This window comes from Gadus morhua, chromosome 20, assembly GCF_902167405.1.
Source record: "Gadus morhua chromosome 20, gadMor3.0, whole genome shotgun sequence".
NCBI classification, from domain to species: Eukaryota; Metazoa; Chordata; class Actinopteri; order Gadiformes; family Gadidae; genus Gadus; species Gadus morhua.
In genome coordinates this window covers 11,893,543-11,900,159 of record NC_044067.1, presented here as the reverse complement: position 1 = coordinate 11,900,159, position 6,617 = coordinate 11,893,543, and the positions used below count along the sequence as shown (strand labels likewise).

The window sequence follows — 6,617 nt, the reverse complement described above, 5'->3', positions numbered from 1 at the left end:
TGCGTGTGTGAGTGTGTACATGCATGTTTGTGTGATAGCAGTAGTTGTTGTAGGGTCTTGTGGTGGGCTCTCCTCCTCGGGCAGAGTTGTACTCACCATGAAACAGAAGCTTCCAAACAGATCGACACGGTAAAGAAAGATGATATGCTTTTGGCTCTGCCACACAGGCACCCAGCATGGGCCCCCAGCATGAACAGCCCCCCTGTGCCCCCCTCGGCCTGGAATTTGTATGAATATCAGATGGATGATTGTGTCACAGTTGGCAGACCGGTAGGCTAAGTTTGACTGTTTACCAGTTTATGTCCTGTTGTAGTGCAATCAGGGGACCTCCGGCAAAATATTTTTGAGCAATGAATTGAGGAAGAGCAAGCGGATATTCAACCACCTAACAAAAAAATCGTTATAAACAGCAACGGAAAGCTAATGAGAACACGGGAGAGAATGGTACACATACATTTATCTCACAGTGTAAGAAGAAAACTACATAAAACACATTATTATTTCTGAAACTGATGCTTTATAGAAACTAATGGAAAGTGGTATGAAAAAGCTAATATCAACACTCTAAATATAATCATAATGTAGCCAGGTAGTGCAGAAAAGTGCATGGCCACTTACGAATGAACGGATCAGTTTTCTTGTATTTTTGGATATAATTTACACAATAGGCCTATAGGAAGTTTGACTCATGTTTAAACCATTTGTGCGAGAATGTAATTCTCAAATACAAATATGAAGCAAATAAAACATCAAAAAGAAGGATATACTATAATAAAACAAATTTGTAATGCAGCTTTGCCGAAGAAATAATTCATATTTTACCAAAGAATAACATTGTAATTTCTCACATTTGCATGGTGGACAGCTCAAAGGTAATTAAATCAAACACACACACACACACACACACAGACACACACACACACACACACACACACACACACACACACACACAGACACACACACACACACACACACACACACACACACACACACACACACACACACACACACACACACACACACACACAGAAAGCAAGTCGAACTAAGCAAGCTCAAAGCCATGCAAAGCTGTCCGTCTGTCGTCTTCCCCCCCCCCCCCCAAACACCCCCACACACAAACACCCCCAGATAAAGAATCTGACAGATACTTGTCCTTAAATATTGTATTGATCTTTATTTATATTAAATTAAAAATATAGTTTTGACGGATTCATGTAATAAAACAGAGGGGGGTGGGATGGGTTGGGGTCACGGTTGCCCCGCTGGGTTCTGTACAGCCTAGAGACGCACACGAAGCTGCCAATGAGTAACACGGTGGCACATCCTTGCTCAAGGTTGGAGAGTACGATGTCAAGATATGAAGAAGAGTTACCGATCTGTATACCAAAACCAATATACATGTAAGTCGTAATCAGGCCGACATACTGTGCATCAAATCCCTTTCTGCAAGCAGATGATTCGTCCGAGACACGTCCAAAACAAGAGTTCAAAGTCTTTGGCTTTGAACCCGAGAACTCTTTATCTGTAGGTGAAATAATACTGCTTTGTCCGTGTTTGCTATTGTACTAGCATCAGTGATGGTGTTTGTTCCTGATGGCCACTGGTATGAATACATCTTGTGCCCTAAATTAATGTTTGTGAACTGGGATACACACTGTAGGTGATAGATCCAAAAACCTTCATGTCCAAAATGAATCACTCATAGCTTAGAACCGATGGCGTGAAACGACAGAGTGAGCTTCAAAACATATTCATTTTGTATTGCAACAGCATCTCACATCACTCTGTGGAGTATTCTGTACAAAATAAATGCACACAGCATTGTGTAATACTTAGGAAAGCGCTGAAGAATAATCTATGATCTATAAAGGGTTGAACTCAAATTAATTTAAAGCACTTTCAAATCACGCTAAGAGCGAAAGAGCATATGGTCAAACACAAAGTCCACCAAGTTGGGCTGAAAACACAACCACGAGGAACAACATGTGAGAAAGAGCTAGGGGTTACAAAATGTGCAAGCATTTTTAAATGAAAACTCACTCTTCAAATTACATTTACATGATATATATATATATATATTTATATATAGGCCTATAATCTCCCCAGGAACTGGAGAAAAAGGTGATAACTTTCAACCAATAAAAAGAATCATTTTATGCAAGTAGAATAAAAAATAAGTGGGGAAAAACGCAAAGAATCACATTTTCTCTATTTACAAATGACCACCTCTTTCACTATAAAAATACCTATTTTTTTTAAGATTGATGAAAAACAAACACAATGGGATTTCAATGTATGAATGTGGCATTTGGTAAAAAATAAAATAAAGTAAAAAATTATAATAATATTGTTTCAGCATTGTGTGACTGCTGCGTGATCTATGCAAATCCAACAACATCACCAACGGTGTGGCAGCTCACTCGTACTTACCAAAATTGAATCGCCTACCCACAAAAATCATGTGCTTATAGGATTACCCAAAAAAGTACTCCACAGTTGGTCCTAGTTGTTCATTCAGTGTACAAGACTGTTCAGATTAAATACATGTATTTAACAGTGACGTTAAATGCGGTGTAGGTATCAGTGCAATAAAGCAACTGTATAATTGATTAATGTGAAAACATGTCATAAATGAATGACCTCAGAACAGAAATATAATTACTTTGCTTACTTTTAGCGTTAGACCCAAGGAAAAATCCATTTCCATGATACAACCCCAAAGCACATAACGTTTATAAAAATGTCTTTCACTCTCAATATACTCAAAGTTAACACCTGTTTAAAATACAGTTCACCAAAGACATAAGTAAACACACAAAATAAATATGACCATCATTACAATGCTAAATGCTAATTAATTATTGAATGGACAATTCATTTCAAAGAAGGAATTATTGTGCTCCTTAAAGTACCTCAGCAACTTCCCGAAAGCATCTCATGGAAAGTGTATAATAAACAGCAGTTGAAGGTAAAAAAAGAGAGATGTATTTACATGAAATTGTGGCTCACATTTACCTTTGATTACTGTCAGCGTTCCCCTCCAGATTGGCTTTTTTGGTCTTTGTTCCTGTTCACACCGGTATAGCTGCTTGTATCGTCCTACTGCTCCGCCTCCAGAACAGTGTTTGCTACATACATTTGTCAGTTTACCTCCAGAGTATAACATGAGGAGAAAGGAACGGGGGGATCAATCACGGCCTCTGACACCTGGTACAGTGCTGCCTTGCTGTTATTAGCGGTAGCTCTCCTAACGTTGATGCATTGGCATGGTAACACCACTGGAACGCTCAAACTATAGGCATGACCATGCTGTATGATAGTGTTCGATTACCTGTCTTTCTGTGGCTCTGGGCTCAGGGCTTGGCACGATGTCAAGTGACAGAACAGCAGGCCGTAGTAGTGCTATTTTTTGAGGAAATTAGCATCCTGAAATGTCTAAAAAAAAGTCCCTAGTGGTGTTGCCTGGCCTTAAGAGCACCAGTGGTTTTCCTCTTCCATGAGATTGGCTTCATTTTCCCCCATAGAGATCCATTATGGAACCTGTCTCTCTGTGATTTGCCACCACTTTCCTCACACTTCAGCACACGGCCGCCCAGCTTACTGGTACAGTTATGCCTTGTAGCGTGCTGATAAAAAAAGGACCTTGCATGGTGGACTTTTAAAACTGCAAAGAGGGATTCGTTTGTCAACGATAGATGAGACCCTACGTGAAAGGGGGATTGCAGCTCTAGCACAGCCAAAATAGCCCATGCCATCGCAAATAAGCATATAAACTTCCAGGAGAGAAAAAAAGGCAGAAACACCGTACACAGTGTTGGCCTCAGAAATAGATTTGTGAATTATCCCCTGATTGAAGGTCTGTTTTCCGCTTACGCACTAATGTCTTACTGACCTAGGGCCTCAGTAACTTCAGATTTACAATGCTTTTTTTGTGTTACAAAATAATTTCCTAATATTCCTCAAATATCAAGATCTTCACCAATATAATTGACGTCCTAGTAGTGATTGATTTTGCTACATAATTGCATTCTAAATCAAACATTTGTTTGTCTCAAAAGATTTAAGATTCCCTTGCACTTTAGCATCACTCACAAATAGCCCAGTACCTCAGCTGGAGCACAATTGGCTGGTAATTCTTTCCCATAAAGCCTGAGAGGGAGAGATAAACACTGCACAAGGGAAACATCTGCGTTTGGCCTCGATACTAAATCATTAGCACTGCCTATCCAAACCTTTCCCAGCCTGGTGTTTTCAATGAAGACGAACAGAGTTCGGCAACAGCACTCAAGAATAGCAATAGGACTTAGATATATTCCATGTTTGAAACATAAAGCATCAACTGTTCCTACATGTGTATAATGCTGAGCTTGGAATTGCTGCTTCCCTGGTCCAATGCAAGGGAATAATGTCCTGCAAATAAATGAATGTGAAAAAACTAAAAACAAATCTCCATTGTTAAGCGTCAACGATGGTGGCAGTGCGATGAAACAAAATGACTGAATGGCCCATATGATAGGAGTTAACAGCTTAGTCAGATGCTAGAGCACTAGATGTGAAGAAAAACCCATTGTGACATCTGGCAGTATTGTTTCGGTATAGAGCCAGCAAATCGTGGGTTCTCTATAAACGAAAACAGTGGTAAGGAAAGGAAAGATGAGTGGAGGGGAGGCAAAAGGCTTTTAGAGAAGACTTTCAAACATTTCATTAGTGGCCAAATTGGTTCATTGTGCATCTGTCTAAATTAGACATTCACAAGTGTGTGACATGTTCTCATTGTGGTTTTATAATATATCCTGTTAGAAATATTAAGAAGGAGACCGTAGCACAAGGCATGTCACGGTTCGTGTTGGCTTGTAAGTGGCTTACATTTAGCAAGGCAATGTTTGAGCGTGCCTCGTTTTGTCCGATTACCTCATATTTCATAGCATCCAATCTAGGGCTTCTACCATAGTCCAGCAGTTTACCAAGAAAACACATTTCCCCAATGGACAAAACCAAATAAACCAAAACATGGATTGACGATCGTTGTCGCATCACATGATTTGGTTCTGAGCCACCAATTTCTCTGATCTCCGTAATCCGCTGTGCATCTTCGGCCAGTGTTGCATCGAACCCCCTGCAAACAGTTCTCTCATTACCCACGGCATACCAGCCCTCAATTACCCTCCCTGATAAGTGACATTCAGAAAGTTTCCATTTCCATTTGCTTCATCAATTTATCAACACTTGTTGACATAAAAAGCAATTGTATTATGGATTTTCCTAGGGTGACGTCGAACTAGCCATTTGCTTTCCCTGCTCCACAAACATGGGCAATATCGGTGTGTGGGAGGGATAACACAGGGGTTTGTGTGTGTGGGCTTGGATGCAGTGTCCTCTTCTGGGTGACCAACCTTATGAAATCCCACAGTAGCCAAACCAATAATCTGTGTGATGCATTTCACCAGGTAGTGTGTGGGGGGGGGGGGGGGGTATCATAGCGCTTCATAAAACCGCTGTGACATTTACTTTCCAGCTGACATTGTCTGGGCCCCTCTTCTGTGCTGCCTGACTGCGTGGCCGTTATCAAGGCTGCTTCTCAGCACAAGGTTAGCCAACAGCCCCTTTCTCCCCCCTGCCTAATTCAACGGCGGGTGGGGGTTTATCTATGTGTGCGCTAGTGAGGGTGTGTGTGTACGTTTAAATCTATCTATATTGAATTAGTGTGGTGGTGATTTTATAATTGTGATTCAAGGTGGCACACGCGGAAATTGGTTTACTCTGGGGGGGCCGACCAAGTAAAAAAATTAAATGAGGTGTGTGTGATGAATGCATGAATTCTCACTGCCGGTGCAGCGAGAGGCCTGGAGCATGTAAACATCACAGACGCATGTGGGGCAGGACGCAGGCCCGTAAAATGATAACGCAGCTGGGCGGCCATTTGGCACAAAGTCACGACGCAGCTCACCGTGCACGTGTCAAGCTATGTGTTTGATGAGCTGTAAACAACAACAGCTTTGTGTGCTGATTGCCCCCCGTCAGAAAAAATGGACCACCAACCAGTAATGGACTGTTTATGTGGCTCAACAGCTAAACCTGACAGATTGTGAAGGAAACTGTGAAGGAAAAGTGTCTGAAGCAATGCGGTTTCCAGAACTGATAACCCACCCTGCCATGTGACACTGACAGATGCCCCAGCCCTACGCCTGCTCAGTTTGTGTTCGTCTTTGTCTTTTTTTATCCACACGCCTGGCCATTGTGCTGTGCATTGCGAATCGCTGGTGAAGATGGTGCCTTTATTCATGCTTTCTCCCAGAAAAGGACAAGCCCCGAGATACCAACCGCCTTTGCAGAAGATATATCTGACTGACATGATCTCACTTACAATAAAATAGGCTTCCAATGGCTATAGTTTTTGATCCAGTTCAGAGGAGGCAGGAGAGCAAAAGGGGAGAAAGTGATGAAAATAGTGAGAGAGGTGTCTCTGGAACTGGAATGGCTGAACGTAGTAACACGGTGGCCAAGAAGGTCTGCTTGCTTATACTGGGAAACCAAGTGATCATCACCGCATTGGACCATGGGAACTTTACAGAGTTCATTCCACCCCTTATCCTCTTTGTCACTTTGTACACACTGGC

The 6,617-nt window shown here is 41.7% G+C and overlaps 1 protein-coding gene across 3 annotated transcripts in view; it reads right to left on the bottom strand.

Moving 5' to 3' along the window:
• Window positions 1–1,154: 1,154 nt before the first annotated feature.
• erbb4b (erb-b2 receptor tyrosine kinase 4b) overlaps window positions 1,155–6,617 on the bottom strand; it is a 258,187-nt gene continuing 252,724 nt past the window's right edge. For all 3 annotated transcript variants that reach the window (XM_030343901.1, XM_030343902.1, XM_030343900.1), the window contains one exon: window positions 1,155–6,617. This exon is cut by the window's right edge and continues 689 nt beyond it. The gene's annotated coding sequence lies outside the window, so the exon portion shown is untranslated.